The sequence below is a fragment of the Vipera berus genome (genome assembly GCF_964194415.1).
Source record: "Vipera berus genome assembly, chromosome: 2".
In the NCBI taxonomy this organism is placed as follows: Eukaryota; Metazoa; Chordata; class Lepidosauria; order Squamata; family Viperidae; genus Vipera; species Vipera berus.
The window spans coordinates 82,162,289-82,187,888 of record NC_138203.1 but is presented as its reverse complement, the minus strand read 5'-3'; positions in this window follow the sequence as shown (position 1 = coordinate 82,187,888).

Here is a 25,600-nt window from a genome sequence, read left to right as displayed (position 1 = left end):
TTGAATAACCAGGGCTTTTTTTCTCATAGAACGCTCAGAACGGAGTTCCGGCACCTTTTTTGGATGGAACCTTGTAGGGTAGGCAAGGCGGGCTGTATGGCATGTGTGAGTTCCGGCACCTTTTTCTTTTACAAAAAAGTACTGTGAATAACAGTATCCTTCCTTAATTGGGGGTCCTTTAAACGTGTGTCATCTACAATTCAGCATGCCCAACCAACACTTTGTCATCTACAGTTCACCCTATCCCAACTTAGCCTGGGAAAGCTGAGTTACAAAAGATCATATGTTTGCGAATGAGGGTATCTTATGTTCTATCATGGCAAAAATTGTGGATGTGACTTATATATTTGTTTTTCTGTTGAAGTCAATGGGGGAAAAATTCCACACCATATCTATTATTGTGTTGTTGTTGAAAGACACGAACATGGCCTAAACCATTTTGCTTTCCATGTCTTTATCACAATTCTGCTTCATTTCAGTTCTTCAACAGGCACATGCGACATGCTGGTGCTATGTAGTATCTACTATTTTGCTGAATTTTCTAATATCTCAGACGATGGATCCCTACTATTATAGGATTTTGGAATCAAATGCTAAAGTAATGCTTCAGCATTCAGCATTAATATCACTGTTACTATTATCTGAATTATTTTAAACTTTTAAACTATTGTATTAGTTTATAATGTATTTTTGTACATTGCTTGTTTTCCTCAGTAATCCTTGTGTCATTGATTAAAAACTGGCCTTAAAAGAACTATCAGAAAGGTAACCATATTGACCTGTTGGAGAAAAAGCTACGGTGTTTTATGTAGAATTAACCAGGAATTGTTTTGAACTAAACTTTCATAGGCTAGAGTCCCATTCAGTAGGCATCTATTGGATTCTAGTCTAACAAAGCATGTGCATATGTAATTTTAAAGAATATAGATACAGGTAGTCCTTGACCTATGCCCACAGTTGAGCCCAAAATTTCTGTTGCTAAGTGTGACATTTGTCAAGTGAATTTTGCCCCATTTTACGACCTTTCTTGCCACAGCTGTTAAGTGAATCACTGCAGTTGTTAAGTTAGTAACATGGTTGTTAAATGAATCTGGCTTCCCCCTTGACTGTGCTTGTCAGACTGCAACCGTCATAAATATGGGTCAGTTGCCAAGCATCTGAGTTTTGATGGCGTGACCATGGAGATGCTGCAATGGTCATAAGTGTGAAAATTGGTCATAAGTCACTTTTTTCAGCGACATTGTGACTTCAGTCACTAAACGAACTGTTGTAAGTTGAGGACTACCTGTACACTGTCGATTTCTTTGTTGTATAAAAGAAATAACCCTTCTTCTAACCCAACACCCTTTCAGAGCAGAAAAACAATACAAATCAGCAATGAGTTTTAGATCATGGTAGTAATATTATAAAGAATTCAAGCTAGAATATTCTCAGTCTTTACACAGCTTTTTTTTAACCTATGACCACTCTTTCTTGCTATGTTATTATTGTGTGAAGTCATATGATATTATGTTCTCCCAATAAAAAGAGGGTTTATTGACGTTTCCGCATTGCTTTTATGTAGTTTCCCAATGTCACTTTACAAAAACAAGTTAGTAAACTTTTAATTGAAGTGCATGCTCTTCATGATTATCTGAAAAGATTCCATCATACACACTTGTAACAACAAGCTGTCTCTTAAATCATATAGGAATTTAAATTATGAAAGGCTTTGTTCACCAAAAAAAAAAAACTTGTACAGTTTTTCAAAACTCTTTGAAGCAGAAAGGGCAGTCCAAGATACCACGCTTACCACCAGATTCTGGCGTAGCTTTCATCCATTTGATCTTTATTCCCTTCCTGACTGAATTCAGAAAGTATGAAAATAATCAAAAGTTCAAAAGGGTAGAAACGACTTCTAAATACCTCAATTACCACATCTTACTCTCAAGGGAGGAGGACAAGTAAGAATAGGAAAACTAGGTACTTTCCCTCATGAAATATCAGACAGTATTTTAAGAATGTCAGGAAAGCACCAAGTAAGATGAATGTAATCATCCAGATTACAGGACAGGAGAAATGGGGAGACCATGTGTGCTTATCAAAGAACATCAATAATGCAACATAGTTCTTCATCTTGTCGGTTAAGGGTGAACTTTTCTGGAAAAGGCCAATCTTGTCATAGTTACACATGTTCTGAGAGAGTCCAAAACGTTTTGCTTAAATACAAGTAATATGAACACTTTATAGCTCTGAAGGAATTCCAAACAGATATTTTGGTATTTGTTTTAAATTGTAATGCTATCCTATATAACATGTTACGTCAATTCCATCAACACTTGATTTGCTAGGTCCAAATCAAGTTCAAGATGCTCATCATGCCTTGGTGGAGCAGTGGGCTAATGCCTCCTTAAGTAACACCAGCTGCCTGCAATTAGTGCAGGTTCGAGTCCCACCAGGCTCAAGGTTGACTCAGCCTTTCATCCTTCTGAGGTAGGTAAAATGAGGACCCAGACTGTTGGGGGCAATAAGCTGACTTTGTAATAATGCCGCTTGGGGGGGAAAGCCCTAAAGCAGGCATATACATAGAATGAAGGCTATTGCTAAGCACATTGGTTTGTGCTTAAATTGTAAGCCGCCCTGAGTCTTCGGAGAAGGGTGGGATATAAATGGGATTAAAATAAAAAAAAATCATCAATTCTAAAACCCCAAAATAATTTGGGAGCCATAATTTCTGAAGCCCTGTCTTCTGTTATGTGACCTCCAGTCCATGTCTCGGGGAAGCCCTAACTCTAACACAGTAGATAGCAGCAAAATAAAGGGGTTTTTTTAGTTCTCTGTCAAGTTCAACTTGCCATGCCATAATGTATTATTCCACAAGGAATGTCCATCTTATGGGATGTACAATATCAAGAAACTCACCAATCTCACTCTCTTTGCTGATTTAGGCCATAAATAAGTTAAAGTAAGTGTGGCTCTGATCTCTTACATTTTGATTTTTTTTTCTTATTTTCTTTTGCTCTGTTTCATGGGTTCCATTTTGTATTTGTATTGCTGAGTGGATGCTAGGAAGGATCGTTTGACTGTGTTGACTGTATTTTCTGTGTGATTCATTAGCCACTCTGTTTAGCCTCTACTTTGTGCAAAACCTGAACGATATAAATGTGTTAAAGAATTAATAATGTAAGTAACATAAATGCAAAACCCTATCTCTATTTCCATCTTTGACCCCGGTGGTACAGTGGTTAAAGTGCAGTATTGCAGGCAAATTCTGACCACAGCTTGGAAGTCGATCCTGACAGAGCTCAAGGTTGGTTCAGCCTTCTATCCTTCCAAGGTCGGTAAAATGGGGGCCCTGTTTGTTGGGGGCAATATGCAAACAATGCTTCTACACTGTAAACTGCTCAGAGAGTGCTGTAAAACCGGAATATAATCCTAAATGCTATTGCTATTGCTATATGTAATGCTAATAGAGAAATGGGGCTTCTGAAAATAATCACATAAAGGGACTATTAAGGATTCCTTTTTTCTTCTGGCATCTGGCTTAGCTGGATGACATTTTTGATCTCTTCTGAATACCTCTGGTATGACTTCAAATCCTGAGAAGATCCATGGAAACCTCAGCAACAGAAAATGTCCAGGCCAGAAGACAAAAAAGCTCAGGGCAAAGAGATACATTTTCTAGGAATCTCAGAGCTTTGTTTTCATAAGCAAAAAAATTTTTCTTACAAGCACGTGGACAATATGTGCACATAGCACTCCTAGCAACTTCTTTAAAAAATTCAAACCACGGCATAACTTGGAAAACAAACCCCTTTATTTTAGTCTGCTGTGTAGTGGATTACATAATTATGTGTAATATACCCATATTGCACTGATGATGCTTCCTAGTTTCATAATGAAATGTCTGCAAGAAAAGCACCCAGCTCAGAGAGCACCAAAGACCCCTCAGTTCAATCCTGAGCTACAAATATTCTCTTCTATCAGTACAATTATGTGTAATAGAATAAGAACATTTACATCTCCAACAAAGGGATTAATCCTTGCCTCATTAACCCGGCTGACACAGTAATGAGACCTAGACACTGTAGAAGACTGGGGAACTCCCACAATGACCCAATCATCTGGGCTACCTATAATTTGCTGTACGGTGCAGTATTTGCTCTATACTCTGAACACACTGAAAAGACTTCCAACAACTTTGGCAGTTACTCACCACTCTTTCTGTCTTCCCCAGTTTTCTGCTACCTCCCGCCATTCCATTTTAAAAAAAAAACATGCCTGCCACCTTACAGTTTTTGGCTTTAACTATGTAGTGCCGATACTTTGTTTCTCAAATAAAAGATTCTTTAAGGTAAACAATGCCTCGAAGTTCTTTTGAAGAGTTTCATCTGTCGGAACCATGACATCTTCATGGTCGGGTCACATGGTGAATGTCTCATGGAAAGTCCCTTCCAGTCTTGTGAAATAAATAAAGTTGTGTAATAAATGAAAAAGCGGTCTCATAATTGTGTTACACTCCTTGCAAGAGATTCCACATTGCCACTAGGTGTCATTATTGAAAAACAAAAGGAAAAAGGGAATATAACGTTATAAATATGTAGAAATTACAAAATATTAAAAGGGGGAGATATTTCAATTTAGAGTAGTATTGATTTAGACAAGCAAATAAATTGGTTATGTTCAAAGACATCAATTTTAAAAGTTGTTAAATATAGCAATCATTATGTAGATTCTTAGAGTTGGATGCATTAATCTAGAGATGCAAAACAACATATAGTCTCTAGAAGTATTGACTGCATCTCCCAAATATCTCTAAAAGTTATTATTAAATTGTGGTTTTTAATCTATGGAAGAGAGGTATCATTAAATACCTAACTGCAGAATAGTCATGTTAATCAGACTGAATTTAAGTTAAACTTCCATGTAAATGAAATGAAATAAATGTATGTTTTTCTTCAGCCTACCACTGCTTTATGAAGTACAGTTCTCAGCTCCCAAAAGCTACACAACCTACAAAAATGCCTGAATTATCATGAAATCAAAGAATATAAAAGTTCGGAAAAGATCTTAACAAACATTTAGTGTTTTTCAAACTTGGCAATTGTGTGGACTTCAAGTCCCAGAATTCCCCCACCATCATGCTGGCTATGGAATTTTGAGAGTTGAAGCTCTTATGTCCTAAAGTTGCCAAGTTTGAAAAACACTGATTTATTCTAACCCAGAGCAGGAATCTTTTATAATAGCGTGCCTGACCATTCCTTTAGCACTTCCAGAGAAAAAAAACCAACCCAACATCTACCAGAGCAGATGTTCCATTATGGAACAAATTTTGCTGTTAGGAAGTTGTCCTTAATATCCAACTAAAATCTGTTTCCTTGTAATTTAAGTTCACTGTTTCTTCTTTTGGACAACCCTGAAGAATTCTGCCTCTTCTTCAAGACAGCCTTTCAGATACAGGTAGTCCTTAACGTACGACCACAATTAAGCCCACAATTTATGTTGCTAAGTGAAACATTTGTTAAGTGAGTTTTGCCCCATTTTCTTGCCACAGTTGTTAAGTGAATCACTGCAGTGCCCTCAGTTTCTAAGTACCTGATAAGCTGGTGGTAAATTCAGCTCTCCTGTTGACTGACAAGGTGCCCATTTCCCAGGCTTCAATCATCCCTGGCTATCTTTGTACCTGCACAACCAACAATCTTAGTAACTGCGAAATTGAATGTATGTCCATTGCAATGTGAGGCTACCAATGAGTTAACCGTCTCGTCTGACTGTCCGGCCAATAATTATTTTGCTACTGTAAGGTCTATAGCTACTCAAATCATTCCCCATACACTGTGCATTTCTATAGAAATACCAGAATTCTTGAATCATGTGATTTCATCTATTCTTTTCTTTATTTATGAGTTCATTGTTGTATGCCTCCTACATCCTGTATACCTCTCTCAGTCTTAGTCCTTGATGTTGCACCATTTTCTAGGATCTATCCTCCTTCCCTCACAGGATTTACAGTTTTTCTTCCCTTCAAACTCCAGTCAGTTTTCCTCTTTGCATGAGTGAATTTCATCACATCATATGCTATCTGTCAACTTTTCAAGGTAGACCAGTCAGGAAATAGATTCCACCTGAATACTGGAATTCTACTTTATTAGAACATAGAATATAGAATAACAGAGTTGGAAGAGACTTGGGGTTCTACTAGTCCCCTGCTCAAGTTGGAGACCCTTAACCATTTTAAAAAGTGGCTATCCAGTGTCTTCTTAAAAGTCTCCAGTGATGGGGCATTCACAACTTCTGAAGGCAAGCCGTACCTCTGGTTAATTGCTCTCACTGTTAGGAAATTTCTTCTTAGTTCTAGGTTGGTTCTCTCCTTGATTAATTTCCATCTGTTGTTTCTTGTCTTGCCTTCTGGTGCTTTGGAAAATAGGTTGACCCCCTCATCTTCCTGGCAGCTCCACAAATATCATGTCTCCCCTAGTCCTTCTTTTCACTAGACTAAACATTCCCAATTTCTGCAACCGTTCTTCATATGTTTTAGCCTCCAGCCCCCTTTGTTGTTCTTTTCTGCACTCTTTCCAGAGTTTCACCATCTTTTTTATATTGTGGTGGCCAAAACTGGATGCAGTATTCCACATGTGGTGTTACTAAGACTTTATAAAGCAGTACTAATACAGTGTATTAGTACTATATTAATATAGTACCATAATTAATATATATTAATTATTAGTACTATATTAATACAGTGTTTTAGTACTATATTGTTATAGCATAGGCCAGTGTTTCTCAGCTTCAGCAACTCTAAGCTGTGGACTTCAATTCCCAGAATTCCACAGTCAGCATGCTCAGTTGTGCACATTGTTGTGCACGTGACACCTGAGTTTTTGTCTTTCCAAATGCACCAGACTTTAAAGATGAATCAGTGTCTGCTGTGGCTGGTTGACAAAGAAGGCTTTGTCCTGATAACAAAGCACTCCTTATGGAATTTCTAAACCAGAAACCAGAGTTTATTTTGGGCTCAGCATGCTGGTTACTGAATTTTGGAATTGAAGTCCACACGTCTTAAAAGTTGCTGAGGTTGAGAAACATGGGTGTAAACTAAACTGAATCTTGTAAACCTGACTGTGTTTTGAATCCCCATGACTTAAAGCAGACTGAGTATGAGTTTCTTTTAAAATGTATTTTCATTTCCTGGGCTTAAAACATTTTTTGTAACTGTCGCAGCATAAATCAAGGGTGTGAAACTCGCAGTTTCGCTATGATGTATTTCTTTTTTCTTTCTTTCTTTCTTTCTTTCTTTCTTTCTTTCTTTCTTTCTTTCTTTCTTTCTTTCTTTCTTTCTTTCTGTTAAGTCGTGGGCTCTGATGAACAGGAATGAAGATACAAGGCTGAGTACAGAGAAACTCATTCTTTATTCTCGCTGGAACTGTACTTGAGCTTGAGCCGCACCCGGCCACAATATATATAGCCTAGCCCTACGGAAACAGCCAATAGGATTAAACCCATGCTTGCCGCCTGGGCTGACCAATTGCAGGACTGGAAACAGCCTATCTAGGTAGCTGGGGAGCCGTTAGCTCTCCAGCAACGCATGTGGTGTGATACCACAAGCCCAATACATAACACCCCTCCCTCCTAAGATCAGGCTATAAACCCCTTAATAAATTTGACAACAGTCAAGACTTAAGAATCACTCCAACAATCAAAATAACATAATAACAAAAAAATACAAAATAATAAGTAATAATGCTTTTAAGCTTAAGGTGGCTAGAATGACATTACGTGACCTTTACAGACATGCCATTGTAGTAGGCTACAATAAGATTATACAGTGGCTAAATTGCTGGCTAATGCAGTAAGAACTACAATGAGATTAAACAACATCTTAATGGCTTGCCAATGCAGTGAGGACTACAATGAGATTAAACAACGTCTCAATGAACATGCTTACAAGTAGTACAGGCGGTTTCACAATGCTCCCAATTTCTGTAGGTAGTGGTACATTATACATCACTTTATTTTACAATAAAATCTGAGAGATATGCTGGAGGTTTGTGTTGCCTGGAGGAACGCCTCGGGGTTCCCCTCACTTTGGGGTCTACCAGCTTACCCTGTGGGCTGGGTAGACCCATGTCCCCTTGTGCTCCATTGTCCAGGGGAATTGAAACACTCTGGCTGGCCTCACCAGGTTGGCCCACCCCAGAGTCAGTCTGTTCTGCAAAGTAGGCACAGCGGTTGCTGAGATTCAGCTAGCTCGCCTGGTCAGGGGTCCCATGTTGCACTTCCGAGCTTCCTGGTTCTTCCTCGGAATCAAATTCTGCTGAGAAGGAGAAACCCTGGTGGTTCTGGTGTGGGCTGGCTTGGGTACCAGTTTGAGGACCTCAGGAGGGACTTATGCCACTGTCCTCACTTAGTGAACGTTCTGGAAACCGCTGAGCTGGTCAATGTGTCTTCTGACGAGTCACCCTCCCTCCAACCCCACTTCATAAGAGAGGGGTTCAGATGCTTTGGTTACTTGACCAGGAACCCATAAATTCCCTGGCCCATAGTTTCTGTCCCAAACCAAATCACCCGTTTGCAGCCCCCTCGGGGGTTTTGGTCTAGAGGCTTCTGATGCCACTCTGTCTGGATGCAACCTGTCCAGTTTAGTAATTAAACGTCTTCCCCAACGTAGCTCAGCAGGACTTTTACCTGTAGCAGTGCAGGGCGTAGAATGCTGACAGAGCAAAAATTCTGCCAATCTGTGATGCCAGTCACCTGTGATAATACGCTTGAGTGCCTTCTTTGTTGTCCTCACCATGCATTCGGCTTGTCCATTCGAAGAAGGATGAAACGGTGCAGACATAGCATGTCTGATGAGGTTAGCCCTCAGAAAATCCTGAAACTCAGCAGCAGTGAATTGAGCCCCATTATCAGAAACTAAAATGTCAGGCAACCCATGTGTTGAAAAGTTTCTCAGCACCTGGATGGTCCTAGCAGTAGTCATATTAGGAACTGGAACTACTTCCAGCCATTTTGAGTGGCTATCCACAACTATCAGAAAAAGCTGTCCTTGGAAAGGCCCAGTGTAATCTATGTGAACCCGGGACCAGGGGGTATGCATTTCTTCTCACCTGTGAACTGGGGCCTGAGGAATTTCAGGCCTAGATTGCTGGCATGTATAGCAACCATGAACTTGATCCTCTACAGCCTTATCCAGGCCAGGCCACCAAAGGTAGCTTCTAGCTAAGGCTTTCATTCATACAATACCTGGATGGCCTTCATGTAAACAGTGCAAGACTCTGTCCCTCAATGAAGTGGGAATTATCACTCTGTTGCCCCATAATATGCAGCCCTTGTGTGCAGACAACTCATGTCTCCTGACAAAATAACTTTGAAACTCAGAGCCAGGGCTTTTTTCCAACCAACCCGTGTATACCCATGACAACACTCTGCTCAGAATTTTATCTGTGGCAATTTCAGCAGCAATATCACCTGCATGGAGGGGAAACTCAGGTAAATCATGAATGGACAATATTTTAGCAGCAAGAGCAGGGTCAGGATCCATTAGTGGCAGTGGTAGTCTACTGAGGCCATCCGCATGGCCCATTTCCTTCCCTGGTTTATGGATTAACCTAAAATTGTATGCAGACAAAATATAGACCATCTCAGCATTCTGGGGAAAAGTATGTGAGGCGTTCGTCTGTTGTGAACAACCCCAAAAGAGGTTTGTGATCAGTGTAGACAGTAAAATCCCTGCCATATAAATAATCATGAAATTTCTTGACTCCAGCCACTATGGCCAAGGCTTCTTTATCTATCTGTGCATAATTGCGTTCAGCAGAAGATAAAGTCCTAGAATAAAACGCAATAGGAACCTGTTTCCCATTTTTCTCTATGTGGCTTAAAACTGCCCCCATAAGGAGATGCATCACAGGCAAGACATACAGGTTTAGATTCAATGTAATGAGTTACTGTTGACTTTTCTGAAATAAGGGCTTTCAGATCCTGGAAACTTTTTCCGTGCAAATTATTCCATTTCCAAGGGGCTTTTTTATCAAGCAGCCTGTGGAGGGGGTCTGCAATTGCAGCCTTATGAGGTAGGAATGTGTGATAAAAATTTAGGAGGCCCAGAAATGCCTACAGCTCTCCCTTTGATTTTGGCCTTGGAGCCATTTTGATGGCCTTCACTTTTGAATCAGCGGGGTGAATTCCATTAGCATCGATACGAAACCCCAAGAATTCTGTTGATGAGACCCCAATACTACATTTGTTTTTCTTCAATCTGAGGCCCGCATCGCAGAGCCTCTGCAAAACAGCCCTGAGCCTATTGGCCAACACTTCTGGGGATTCTCCGGCAATAAGAACATCATTAAAATAGGGGCAGACACCCTGAATACCCTTAAGTGTACTTTCCATAATCCCTTGGAAAATACCTGGTGCAACACTGACTCCAAACTGTAAGCGTTTGACTTTGAATGCCCCTCTGTGAGTTACTATTGTCTGAGCTGCGGCTGTAGCCTTGTCAACCGGCAATTGCTGATATGCCTACACTAAATCAAGTTTAGCAAAAATGGTGCCCCCTTGCAACGAGGCTAAAATATGGCTGATTACAGGAACCGGGTAAGCATGTTGATTTAGGGCCTTATTCAATGTGCACTTGTAATCTGCGCAAATGCGAACTTCCCCATTGGACTTCAGTGGGGTGACAATAGGAGTTTCCCACTCCCCCCCCCATCAACAGGCTGTAATACGCCCTGTTCTACTAGCTTATCGATTTCAGAATCGATTTTGTGCTTTAGGGCAAAAGGAACCCTGCGAGGCTTAATTCTAATAGGCACAACGTTGGGATCTAACTTAAAAGAAATTGGTGAGCCAGTGTAAGTCCCCAGGGTTGACTCAAAAACATCTGCGTATTCCTCGCAAACAGTCATGAGGTCTGCTGTTTGTGTCCGATTAATGCCTGTAATTTGAATGCCTAAAGCATCAAACCAATCAAGTCCAATAAGACTCATTCTTTGGCCCTCTACTGCTATTACATCCAAGTGCCCCAAAAACCCTTTAATTTTTACCGATAATGTGGCTTCCCCCTTAACTTTAACATGAGCATTCTGAAAATCTGTTAAAATAATATCTGAGGGCCTTAGTTTAGCCCAATTATTACTGCGCCTGCATACAAAGTTGAATGTGTCTTGTGAAATGATCGATACTGTCGAGCTGGAGTCCAACTCCATCTTACAAGGAACTCCTTGTAGCTCTACTGCGAGCTTGAGTTTAGATTTGAGGGGGCGACGAGCCCTGGTGCGGCAAACGCTTCTCCAGCTTGTGAAGAACTCCACACTAACTGGACCCTGGGCCCCAGTACCTCTCCTAGTCGGTTCCTCCGACTGGTGCTTGGGTGGTCTGTCTCTCTGGCGCACTCTGCAAACCACCGCGATGTGGCTGGTCCTTCCGCAAGCTCTACACGTGGCCGAGCAAAATCTGCAATTGGCACGAAGATGGTTGCCTCTGCACCCCTTACATCTAGGTAAGAGAACTGCCTTGTAATTGTTCTCTCGTTGATGGTTTCCATGGTTTTGCGCATTTGGTTGTCTTTGGAGCTTGTTGATTTTGAATTCTTCATCTTCTGACAATTTACCGACGCATTTGGCGACCTCAAGATGGACAGAATCTTCACCTTTTGAAGATTTGGTGGGCTGCACTGTCTGCACTGCACCCCTGGTGGTTTCGTCGGCCATGACCTCGTCCTGTGCCTTGGAGAATGTGAGATTGGGTCTAGCAAACAGTATTTGGTGAAGGGTTCTGTCTCGAAGGCCACAGACAAGCCGGTCTCTCAGTCGTTCCTCTAAGTTCGAGAACTTGCAAAGGTGTGCGGCCTGCCTTAGGCCCATGATAAACTCTGAAGCTGTCTCTCCGGGTAGCTGCACTCTTTGGTCGAATTTAAAACGCCACGCCATCTCCGACATCTTGGGTTGAAAATGCCCCATCAGCTTCTTCTTAAGATCTGCAAACGATACTGCTTCGATGGGCATTGGCGCAAAAAGGTTTTCTGCTAGGTCAAAAGTTGCTGGTCCACACACGCATAGCAACGTGGCAGCTATTAGGCCTTCCTCTGCAATTTGGTTTGCTCGTAAATAGTTCTCCACTTGCGAGAGGTAAGACAGCCAGTCTTCTGGATGTTTTATATCGAACTCTGAGTTTGCCGACTTTCGGCATCTTCCTTGATTCCTGCATTCTTGGATCCTGCTTCTTAGGCTCAGGGAATGCATCCACTGAGCACGCGGCCGCTAATGTGGCTTTACTAGCCGGCCTAGAGAGGGAGGGGAAAATGTCTCTTCCCTCCAGTGTGTATTGCCGATCCCTCGTTGACTTCAGCCCTTTTTAAACGGTGAAGCAGGATCCCATCTTCGTCGCCACTGTTAAGTTGTGGGCTCTGATGAGCAGGAATGAAGACACAAGGCTGAGTACAGAGAAACTCATTCTTTATTCTCGCTGGAACTGTACTTGAGCTTGAGCTGCACCCGGCCACAATATATATAGCCTAGCCCTACGGAAACAGCCAATAGGATTAAACCTGCACTTGCCGCCTGGGCTGACCAATTGCCGGACCGGAGACGGCCTGTCTAGGTAGCTGGGGAGCCATTAGCTCTCCAGCAACGCACGTGGTGTGATACCACAAGCCCAATACATAACACTTTTTTTCTTTCTTCTTTCTTTCTTTCTTTTCTTTTTTTTCTTTCTTTCTTTCTTTCTCTCTCTCTCTCTCTCTCTTTCTTTCTTTCTTTCTTTCTTTCTTTCATAAAAAAGTTCCCATTCTTCAGCTCTTCACTAAGTAGGATCTATATCTCACCTATCTTAGGATCTTTGGGACATGAAATAAGGATCTTCTTTCTGCACAATGACAAGGAAACATTGGCTGCAAGAATGACTGATTCAAAGTCACCCCACCTCAGTGTGCTTCTAGTCACAGTTCAACACCATAACTGCTATACCAGGCCTGTTGCTGAAAGCAATGTACATGCTATTTTTACCTTAAAGAAGCACCATAGTTCCTTTCTGTGGTTGTACAATTACAATTGTAAGAAATGCAAAACATGGCCAGACTCACACATACCCCTTGCGATATTTTTTTAAGTTTCCTCTTTTTGCATAGAATTCTGACAGAATTCATTGAGGCTTACTAATGGCTGCATATACTAGGTAGCTCTTATCAATATGTAATAGTTTTTAGAACTAGCATTAACTAGTTCAGGTAGTCCTTGACTTACAATCACAATTGAGCCCAAAATGTCTGTTGCTAAGGGAGACAGCTGTTAAGTAAATTTTGCCCCATTTTACGACCTTTCTTGCCATAGTTGTTAAGTGAATCACTGCAGTTGTTAAGTTAGTAGCACAGTTGTTAAGTGGATCTGGCTTCCCCCATTGACTTTGCTTGTCATCACATGACCCCCGGGACAATGCAACCATCATAAATATGAGTTAGTTGCCAAGTGTCTGAATTTTGATCATGTGACCATGGGGATGCTGCAATGGTCATAAGTGTGAAAAATGGTTGTCACTTTTTTCACTGCTGTTGTAATTTTGAACGGTCGGTAAATGAACTGTGGTAAGTCAAGGGCTACCTGTATTCAATAAATCAGTCAAAGGAGTAAGGCTTTCAGCAACTGAATAAACAAAAGGACCAAAAATCTAGAGGAGGCAAGAAAACAACTTTATATTCATGTTTGATTCTGCTCTCCATGTATTTTTCCCACAATGGAAAGGCACCTTCTTGCGCATGCGATACCTGAGTTTTTGTCTTTCCAGGTGCTCCGGACTTTAGAGATGAGTCAGTGTCTGCTGTGGTTGGTTGACAAAGAGGACCTTGTGCTGCCTAACAAAACACTCCTGAGGGAATTTCTCTTATCACGGAGACCAGAGTTCATTTTTTCCTTTGACACAAATAATGTTGCTTCACATTTGCGCATCCCTTTACAGTATCCAAAGTGATTTGCCTTCATTATTATGGTTCATCACAGAGTCACCCAGATGTTTGTCTGGATTTGCCATTTTTAGCCACGTATGGAGTACTTCACATGAACCTGGGATAGGCGGTTGTTGGTGTTTGACAATATTTTGCAATTGACTAATGGTGATTTTTTTTCCAGTGCTGATGGTGTTCAAGTACAGCTCCACTTGTTTTGGGATTGCACAGTGCCTATTACTATTTGTACTATTTCTGCTTTCTTTGCCACAATTGGTCTACTTCTATTTGCAGGTCTTTGCATTTTGTTATCTTCTCCGATTTTTTCTCTTTTATCCTGCTGTTTCCAGGTACTGCCACATCCACTATCCAAACTTTTTTTGTCTTTCTTATCGGCAATTGTTACGCCTGGGGTATTATGTGGCAGGTGTTTGTCTGTTTGAATTCTAAATACTACTAGTATTATATATTTTACCATTTTTGTATACCACCCAAGTCACAAGAATGGGCGGTTATACAACAAGGGAATGTCTAATGTAAGGGAATTGACCAATACCTCTGGATAGTAAAACCTTTGGAGAGCCGACTTTGCATAGGAATTCAATATAAACCACAGAGTTTTGAACACAGATGAACTTGTGCAAACAAAGACCAGTAGTCACAATTCCAGTCACTCTGTTTGCATTGTACTGTGTTAGGCAATTTTTACTAGATATTATTGGCCTCTGCTAGAGGTCATATTGACCAAAGTAAAACACCCAAGCATAATGACACCGAACAGCACATCTTTACACACTATGGACTGGAAGCATGTTATAAAAAATACAGGCAGCCATTATAGTGCAGCAAAGAATTATGGGTAGTCCTAGCTTACTGATCATTCATTCAGCAATTGTTCCTCTCTAATGAGAAGATTTACAATCAGTCCTTGTAGTTCTGACCATCCTTGTAATCACAGGTTCATGATTTGGGCACAGTATGCCACGGTCCCATGATCACCATTGACATCCCACAAGCAAAGTCAAGGCGGAATCTGGCAGCAGGTTGCAAATGGCACTCACGTGACATTGTGCTTAACAACAACTCAGGATTCATTTAATGATGGCAACTGGAACTGTCCCAAGTGCTATTATAAATCAGTAGAACCACATATTGAGTGTCATCCATTGTCATATCATTAGTAACTTTGTTGCTGGTGCCAATTATCATCATTAAATGAGGTGTACTTGTAGATCCCCAAAGTAAGAGATGACCAGGATGAGCCCAAGGGAAGGGTCAAACGCATCATCAGTCATGAGTCCCTGTGCACCCACAAGAAATCTAAGTCCAGCCCACCTTGAATGCCTTTCTTAATTCCCGCAAATTTCCCTTTACAATTAGTAGCTCAGGTTTTTGTAGAGAGCTTAAGCTTGCCATAAATCTTTATACTCATTTCAACTGCCTGAATCTCTTGATTTCCCTGGCACTTGACAGCGAAGGTGCTTTTTCAAAAGGCAACTGGACATTCAGAACTTTCAGTTCTGAAGATGCTTCTTGGATGAGAAAGGAAATGTCTTCAAAAGAAAAAAGACAAAGAAAGTCCGGTTGGCTTTTGAAAAAGCATCTTTGGGACAACTATGACCTGGGTGACTAAGAATCTCCATAGATGTCTACTAGTTCTGGATCTATTGACAGCCATTTAGTGGTCATTTCCATATTTGTTGCTCTAAACCTCATGCCTCTGGTTACTAGTGCGGCCAAAGACACCTTCTCTAATACCTTCCTACCACACCAGATTTGACTTTTTGGTGAAGAATTGTTTGACATTAATAAATGAGAAGCTGGAATGATCAGCAAAATTTTCCACATTTATATTTGATAGCCCAGCAGCCTCAAAGCCATTCTTAGAAAGTCACAATGATGGTGACATATAAAAAAAGCAGTTGCTGGAATTGGGTATGTCTAGTTTAATGAAAAGAAAGACTAGGGGTGACATGATAACAGTGCTCCAATATCCCAGGGGTTACCACAAAGAAGAGGGGGTCAAGCTATTCTCCAAAGCACCTGAGGTGAGGACAAGAAGCAATGGATGGAAACCAGTCAAGGAGAGAAGCAACTTAGAGCTAAGGAGAAATTTCCTGACAGTTAGAATAATTAATCAGTGGAACAATGTGCTTCCTGAAATTGTGAATGTTCCAACACTGGAAGTTTTTAAGAAGAGATTGGACAACCATTTGTCTGAAATGGTATAGGGTTTCCTGCCTCAGCAGGGGGTTGGAGTAGAAGACCTCCAAGGTCCCTTCCAACTCTATTATTCTATTCTATTCTATTCTATTCTATTCTATTCTATTCTATTCTATTCTATTCTACTCTACTCTACTCTACTCTACTCTACTCTACTCTACTCTACTCTATTCTATTCTATTCTATTCTATTCTATTCTATGCCAGGAAAATCGGGGATCCAGATGGTTCAAATGCATGTAAAAATTTATTGTACACTTAAGCTCTGTACAAGAATCTGAACTAGTAGCAGCCAAGGGAATTTAGCAGGAGATAAGAGTAGAAGAAATTCAAGGGGAGCTGAATTTATATCTCTTGTGGATACAAAGGGATCAGGACCCCTTTGACGTTTGACCTCTCCCACCCTCTGGTTACCTCCTACAGATGGGTGCCTTCAACTAGTCTGTGTAGAAAGTGTGCCACATGCTCAGAATTAGATGTGTGTAATCTTGATAATAGATATCAATTGAGGAGAGGACCAAGAGGCTGAGGAGAAAAAACAGTTTCTCTGACCTACTGTCTACCTTGGGAGTTGTATTTGCCATCATGCCCATCACCTTCAATCCTTTCCATGCAAAGGGCAATCACAATAGTCTCAAAATGTGCCTACTAACCGAAGAAAATCTTTACCCACTTTGGTAAACAGACTATATCATTCTATGAAAACAAATGGGAATTTCTTTGGAATTTGCTACCGTACCACAAGATGTGGTGCTGGTTACCAGGTTGGCTGGTTTAAAAAAAGGGTAGGACAAATTCATGGAAATCAGGGGGAGGGCGGTCAATGTTATGAACCTTGATAGCAGAGTGATTGGCCCTGAAGGCCATCTCCTGGACTTCTTTAGGCAGCTGGTTGACCGCTGAGAGATGGGCCATGGTGCTGTGATTCAGGGTCAGCCTGTGGGTTCGGCAGTTGGGTCGGATGACTCAGAGGAGGAGGAGGGGGGTGTTGAAGAGCTTGCTGAGGGGATTGGACAGCTTGATGAGAGCCCCCAGCAAGGCCCCTCTCATCTGGTCACGATGCAGACCCAGCTGTGTAAGCCTGACAGCGTTGATGAAGATGACCCACAGCTGGCCCTGTTCAAGGACGCCCGATGCAGGAGGCAGTCAATCAGGAGTAAACAGAGGAAGGCAATGGGGCACCTCGGAAGGAGGCAGAGAGAGGCCACGCCCTGAACTGTATTTAAGGGGAATGTGTGGGAGGGCTGGTTTGCTGAAGGCAACCGCTTGGATAGTTCCTGTTTCTTAAAGCTCCTGTTTCTTGGTTCGTGTCTTGTTTGTTTTTGTAGCTATAAATTTGGCAGGCGTAATTCCAGCCTCTTGCCTTCTTGTAAAAGGGGTTGTCCCTGCCTTTTCTGCAGGGCCGGTAGCAGGCTGGTACAGAACACATGGGTCCTATCTACGTACCAGAGTCCTGCTCATGTTCTTATAATGTAGGTTGTTCTTTTCATCAAGAAAATTCATTTTCAATACTCATTGCTTTTCTCTAAAATATCATACAGAGAACAAGCATAATTGGTGACTTTTTTTAAAAAAGGATGCTTACTGTTTAAAAAACACCACTTGACAGAACAAGTTATATAAAAGAAAGAGGAACAAATATATCCAAATAAAATTCTTACCTTCCCCCCCCCCCAGAAAAAGAAAATCCTCCGCAGGAAGTTAGGTACAAAGTAGAATATATCAGAGTTGTTTAATCTCATTGTGATTGCGAAAAATCTTTTCTCTGTTCAAGAGACTAACCACAGAGTCCAGTGACTCATTCTAGAAAGAGGTTTTTAATGTTCCAAGGACGGAAGGACACAGGGGTTTTTTCTGAAAAACTTCCTGCCAATTCTGATACCAAGCAGATGTAAATACATCTTGGATATAATTCTTCCGGAAACAGGAATTTGCCCAACTGTATTTTCTTTCTTAAAAACAAACCTGTGGTTAATATTGACATTTTCCCCCCCTGATTTCTGGATTACCTCCCATATTTTGATAGATGGAAGTGAAAATCCACTACTATTTAGTTAAGCTTTCTGTTGACATAATTGTGTAGGAGCAAACTAGATTGTGAATATGGGAATGATTAATATTACAATTGATTGAGTAACAACAATCCCCTACACACAAAGCTCATGTTCCGTATTCCAAAAAAGGACAGGTACATGTAGGAAAGAATCGTTCTCCACAGTTGCAGTTGTAGTTGATGTTTTCACAAAATCAGTTCTGTTGCCAAAATGTCATTATGGAATGCTTTGCCAGTTTAGGAAGTAATACAGAGAATAAAAGGGAGAGATCTAGTTTACCATTTCTAGTTTGCCATTTCTTTTTACTCATGCAGGTTATGGGCTGCTATATGTGCAGAAAAAATGGAGTTTGTTTTTTTCTTTACCATGAGGAAATAATTACAGTTCTCCAGCAATAACTGCCAAATTAAGAAAGAGACCACCTCTCTTTCTTATCCAAGCTTGTTGTTAGCTGCAAAGTCGTGTCCGACCCATCGCGACCCCATGGACAACGTTCCTCCAGGCCTTCCTGTCCTCTACCATCTTCTGGAGTCCATTTAGGCTCACGTCTACTGCTTCAGTGACTCCATCCAGCCACCTCATTCTCTGTCGTCCCCTTCTTCTATTGCCTTCAATCTTTCCCAGCATTAGGCTCTTCTCCAGTGAGTCCTTCCTTCTCATTAGGTGGCCAAAGTATTTGAGTTTCAACTTCAGGATCTGGCCTTCTAAGGAGCAGTCAGGGTTGATCTCCTCTAGGACTGACCGGTTTGATCACCTTGCAGTCCAAGGGACTAACAGGAGTCTTCTCCAGCACCATAGTTCAAAGGCCTCAATTCTTTGGCGCTCAGCCTTTCTTATGGTCCACATTTCACTGCCATACATTGCAACTAGGAAGACCATAGCCTTGACTATATGCACTTTTGTTGACAGGGAGATGTCTCTACTTTTAAGTGTGCTGTCTAGATTTGCCATGCCTTTCCTCCCCAGGAGCAAGCATCTTTTAATTTTTGGCTGCAGTCCCCATCTGTGGTGATCTTGGAGCCCAGGAAAATAAAATCTGTCAGTACCTCCATTTCTTCCCCATCTATTTGCCAGGAATTGAGAGGGCTGGATGCCATGATCTTGGTTTTCTTAATGTTAAGTTTCAAGCCAACTTTTGCACTCTCCTTCTTCACCCGCAACAAGAGGCTCTTTAGTTCTTCTTCACTTTCTGCCATTAGAGTGGTATCATCTGCATATCTTAGGTTGTTGATATTTCTCCCAACAATCTTAATTCCAACTTTTGATTCATCTAGCCCTGCCTTTCTCATGATGTGCTCTGCATATAAGTTAAACAGGTAGGGCGACAGTATATAGCCTTGCCGGACTCCTTTCCCAATTTTGAACCAATCAGTGGTTCTGTGTCCAGTTCTCACTGTTGCTTCTTGACCTACATATATGGTCTGGTACTCCCATCTCTTTAAGAACAGCAACACCTATGGTTTGATCTATCAGTTTCACAGTATAAATGGTTTTAAGAGAGTTCATCTATAATATCTGTCTTGCAGGGATTCTGAACAAAACATTTTCAATTTAGAACACGTTTTAAAGTTTTGAGGTTAGAAAAACTTCAGCCAGACAATCTCAACTATATCCTAGCAGAGATAACAATGAGCTCACATTCAAAAAAAATTAAAAGCTGAAAATAATGGGTGTTGCCTGGAGATTTATAGTTTAGAATCAATAAAAGGTTTATGTTTTTATCTTGTACATGCATTATTATATTTACAGTCTGGATCAATTCCAAAATGATTCATGGCTTTTCCACCCCCGTTAGAGCAATAAACTTAAATGGGAGTCCGGATGTCCTGTAAAGCCCATGTGCTTTTTGCAAAACACTCAGCAAAAGGACTGAGGACTTATTCTTTACAAAAGATTCTTATAACAATATATACAGTGACAACTATCCAAACACAGAAGCAAAATATTTTTTGCTGCTGCCACCACACTTGTTAATCCCTGTGTTTTCCAAAGTGAATTACAAAACCAAGACATAAAAGGTTTTGAAAGCATGGGTATTAGACGCATAAGAGGAGATGGGATTACTAGGTTAGCTCAATTCTCCCTCCATCATAACACAGGTAGTCCTTGACATACAACAGTTCATTTAGTGTCCGTTTGAAGTTACAACGGCTCTGAAAAAAGTGACTTATGACCATATTTCACACTTGTGGCCATTGCAGCATCCCCATGGTCACGTGATTTATCTTCAGATGCTTGTCAACTGGCTCATATTTATGACGGTTGCAGTGTCCCGGGGTCATGTGATTATTTTCTGTGACCTTCTGACAAGCAAAGTCAATGGGGGAAGCCAGATTCACTTACTAATTTAACAACTGCAGTGATTCACTTAACAAATGAGGCAAGAAAAGTCATAAAATGGGGCAAAACCCACTTAACAAATTTCTCACTTAGCAACATCAATTGTGGACTCAGTGGTGATCATGGTTTGAGGACCACCTGTATTCTTTCAGCTGCAAAAATCAGGAGAGAAAGAGACCACGCAATGAATTATTATTATTTTTTTGCCTCTTTATAAATGTGTCCAGAATGGTATAGGGCAGGGGTAGGCACCCTTGGCTCTTTTATGACTCGTGGACTTCAACTCCCAGAATTCCTGAGCCAGCATGGCTCAGCTTGGAAACCTCTCCCTGTCGCCTCAGCATGGCTGGCTCAGGAATTCTGGGAGTTGAAGTCCACGAGTCATAAAAAAGCCAAGGTTGTCTACCCCTGGTATAGGGTCTCCTGCTCGAGCGGTGGGGAGGGAGAGAGGGTGGGAGCGGGGGTTGGACTAGAAGACCTCCAAAGTCTCTTCCAACTCTGTTATTCTGTATCCCTTCCTTAAGTCTTGCCACTCCTTGGGCTGCTCAAGGTGATAATCCTGCCTCCTCCACCATCACCCATAACACGGGTCAGACTAAGAGAACATGGCTAACCCGAAGTCACCCAGTGACTTTCCACGCTCCCCTGCCCTCAGTCCCACACCTTAACCTCTACACTGCCTTTGAGACCTGCTGTTTTCCAGGTTCTGATTCAGAAATACAGAAGACCCCCTTCCCATATGGGAGGGTGACAGAAAGCAAAGCATAATAATAATAATAATAATAATAATAATAATAATAATAATAATAATAATAATAATAATAATAATAATAATAATAATAATAAGTTGGAAGGGACCTTGGAGGTCATCTAGTCCAACCCCCTGCTAAGGCAGGAAACCCTATACCATTTCAGGCAAATGGCTGTCCAGTCTCTTCTTAAAAACTTCCAGTGTTGGAGCATTCACCACTTCTGGAGGCAGGTTGTTCCACTGGTTAGTTGTTCTAACTGTCAGGAAGTTTCTCCTTAGTTCTAGGTTGCTTCTCTCCTTGACTAGTTTCCATCCATTGCTTCTTGTCCTGCTTTCAGGTGCTTTGGAGAATAGCTTGGCTCCCCCTTCTTTGTGGCAGCCCCTGAGATATTGGAACACTACTATCATGTCACCCCTCACCCTTCTCTTCATTAAACTACACATACCCAATTCCAGCAACCGTTCCCTATATGTTTTAGCCTCCAGTTCCCCAATCATCTTTGTTGCTCTTCTCTGTACTCTTTCTAGAGTCTCGATGTCTTTTTTACATCGTGGTGACCAAAACTGGATGCAGTATTCCAGGTGTGGCCTTACCAAGGCATTGTAAAAGCATTGCAATCCCTCCATCGTCATGGTTTAAGAGATGAATGCCCTGTTTTCTGCCATGTTCCTATGCCTTCATCCCCTTCCCAGACCATGAAGGAAAGGAACCTTAAACCATCAGTGTCAACACAGAGTTTTCCTCCCTAACTTTGATGGCACCACCGAGCACCACGAAGTCTGTGAACTCCATTATTCCAGAGAAAAGATTAGAGTCCAGTGGAGAGTGGGAGCAGAGCAGCAGGTAAGCCTTCAATTTAAGCCTTCATTTAGTGACTATTCAAAGTGACTATTCAGTAATAGGGAAATTCTCTAAAGAGGTCTTAGTTGGCATTGGGCAGCAATGCATAAGCTTTGTTTGGTATTGCTGTATGTCAGATAGAGTCTAAAGTCAACTGTTGGACAGTATTTTTTTATTAAAGATTATTAATGGGAGGGGGTAGACTATAAAAATGAAAGCAGTTAATTTGGCCAGAAGGTTTATCTTTACTAGCCTGAATTTTTAGATGGAGGCTGTGGAGTGAATAAATTAGTGACTGCAAATATAAGATGAAACTTAAAACTTTCCTGTCTGAAATAAAGGCCCAGTCTGCCTCTAGGCCTAGAGGAACTCACAACACAAATATAGTCTTCCTTCCTTCCTTCCTTCCTTCCTTCCTTCCTTCCTTCCTTCCTTCCTTCCTTCCTTCCTTCCTTCCTTCCTTCCTTCCTTCCTTCCTTCCCTCCTATCAAGCCTAATGAAAAATCATTCCAGAAAATGTGAAAACTGTCCACACTCTGTGGAGACATTTGAAAGTTTCTGCAAAATGAATCATATCAGAAATATTTTGATTCTGTTATTTTCATCATGGTTGGATGTAGTTTACTTTTTATTACTGTAACTGCTGTGTAATTTTTAATGTGTTAACGGTTATAGTTGTATAAATGTGATGTTTGCTTACTTGGTCTTCCTTTAGTGATTCATTTGGAGTCATGTGACATTCCTTTCTTCGATACTACAATTACATTATAATCTGAATTGTTTTGTTTAACTAGTTTCGGGGGCTTTCCCTCCTTTCACCTCAACAGGATAAGCATGCCAAGGTCACTTTTTTTTTGCTACGCCCTCATGACGTGGCCTTCATCTCATACCCATTCCCATGACTATGAGACACTGAGCTATAAATATAAGCAAAGTAAAGGTAAAAGTTTCCCCTGTGCAGTCATGTTCGGCTCTAGGAGCCAGTGGTCATCTCTGTGTCTTGGCCAAGGGCGTTATCTGAAGACATTTCCGTGGTCATATGGCCAGCATGACTATACACTGAGGCACATGGAATGCAATTATTTTCCCACCAAAGTAGTACCTATTTATCTACTTACTTTTGCATACGTTCAAACTGCTAGATTGGCAGGAACTGGAGCAGATAATGGGCCCTCACCCTCTTACATGGCGCTCGGGTCTTGAACCCAGACCATCAGCTTTCCAGCTGACAAACCACTGAGCCATTGTACGAACACACATCCATACCAATATAGAACAATGTTTCCCCATCACAGCCCAATGAAAACCTGAAGGGTTATGATGTCTTTAGGGGTTGTTACCCATCACCAACAGCTTGAAACAGACCATAGAAGAGGACAGGTCAACCAGAGGGACAGCAAATATATGTGGATATGTTTTTCTGCCAGTTCAAGGATAAGAGGCTAGCACTTCATTTCAGTGATGGGGAAAGGCCATTAGATGGGATGGGATAAATAGGCATCAATGTCTGTGTACTGTGTGTATGTATATGTTTATTAACAACCGACAGCCATTTGGTGCAGTGGTGAAGATGCTGGAGTAGAAACCGCAAGACTGGATTGTAGCCATTTTAGGCCTCCCTTAGGCACAAAAGCTATCTGAGTGGCCTTGAGTCAGTCACTTTCTCTTAGCCCAGCTCACCTCACTGGGTTGTTGTTGTGGGGAAAATAGGAGACAAAACCATTATATGCACCACCTTAGAACTAAAATTGGGATATAAATCTAAATCTACTGTAAGATTTTCAATCTGTGCATTTCTTCCCCTGTTTATTTTTAGCAAAGTGTATATATTTTCAAACAGTATTTATTGGCACTCTGAGTTTATTTTTCACCTATTCAGTTAAAAAGAGTTTTAGAGAAACAAAATAAGCCTGCATTTTAGGAATAACTAGGAAATTACAAGTTTAGCTGCTGTAGAATGAGGAAACAATGCTTTCTTATAGCAAACTCCTTTAAACAATTTTAAATTCACTCCCACTACTGTTCTTAAACTTGACCTAAGTCTATTCAGTCTACATCCCCCTCTCTCTCTTGGATCTTTCTAAGCCTGAAGTGGTTAAGACTGCTAAATGTCAGCTGTCATTAATATATATATATACATTTTTTAGCCTTTTTAAAACAGTAATTTTATCAAATAATGAGTAACATTTGTCTTTATGTCATGAGGTCTAATGGGTTTCCTTAGTTAGAGGAAGAGGATTAGACAATGAAAGTGCAATTTTTTTTATCCAACTGATTATTGTACTTTATTTTAATTAAAGCCACCCGACTCCCAAATGATTCTGGGAGGCTTACAAAGAGAAAATGAAAAGAAAAGAGTATGCATGCCCAGACCAAACATACACTGCATTACAAAAACATCCTTTAGGGGCTCAACAACCTGACCCAACTCCAAGCCTAGGAGCACAATCATGTTTTCCACAACTTGTAGAACTCTTGTAGGATGGGAGCTGAGCAAACATCTAGAGGGCAGAAAAATGTATGCTTCTGTGATGCAGTAGAGAGGATCGTGCTTGATAGAAAGGACCTAGAGCCCCCCCACCCCAACTCTGCTTGGTTTTGTAGAAACCACTGAAAACTGGCAATCCCTCAAATGTTCAGGTTCTATGCCATGAAGAGCTTTTTAGGTCAGGGCTTTTCAACCAGTGGTACAGGTACCACCTGTGGTACATTGGCACCTGGCAGGTGGTACGTGACCATCCTAGAAAAGTGGTAGCAGGGGAGAGGAATGAGCTGAACCAGTGGCAGCACCGCACAAGCCGGAGCGAGAGTTGGCTGGAGCTGCAGGGCTGTCAGGGCTCAGCGGAAGTGCCAGGAACAGCACCAGGCTCCAGCTGGAGCTCGGCACTGATCCTGGCACTTCTGAGCCCAGAAGAAACATCGATCAGCTGGAATGTTGCAGCATCTCCAAGGTCTTGTGATTTACATTCAGATGTTTGGCAACGGATTCATATTTATGATGGTCAGTGTGTCCCAGGGTCATGTGAAGTGATCAACCCTTGCTGCAACCACCCAGCAGAGGGGGGGGGGAATAAAAACCAAACACCCACCCCACCCCCCCCGCTGCCAATCCTCAACAGAAATGCTCACAGCAATGAAAACCTCGGACAGGAGGAAGAGCACCACCGGGCGGGCAGGCAGGTGTCTTACTCGGCTATAGCTTGGGGGGCACTTTTTTCAGTGCCATTGTAACTTCGAACAGTCACTAAGTGAACTGGTGTAAGTCAAGGACTACCTGTACTTCATCACTTTTTTCCTTTTGTTTGGTCATCAAGTTTTTGACACTTTGCTAGGCGACTGGTGGTACTTGGATGTTGCCATATCCTAAAAGTGGTATAATGGGTGAAAAAGTTGAAAAGCCCTGTTTTAGGTGACAACCAGCACTTTGAATTGAACCTGGTAGCAAAAGGGCAACCAAAGCAGCTCATGAAGCATTGA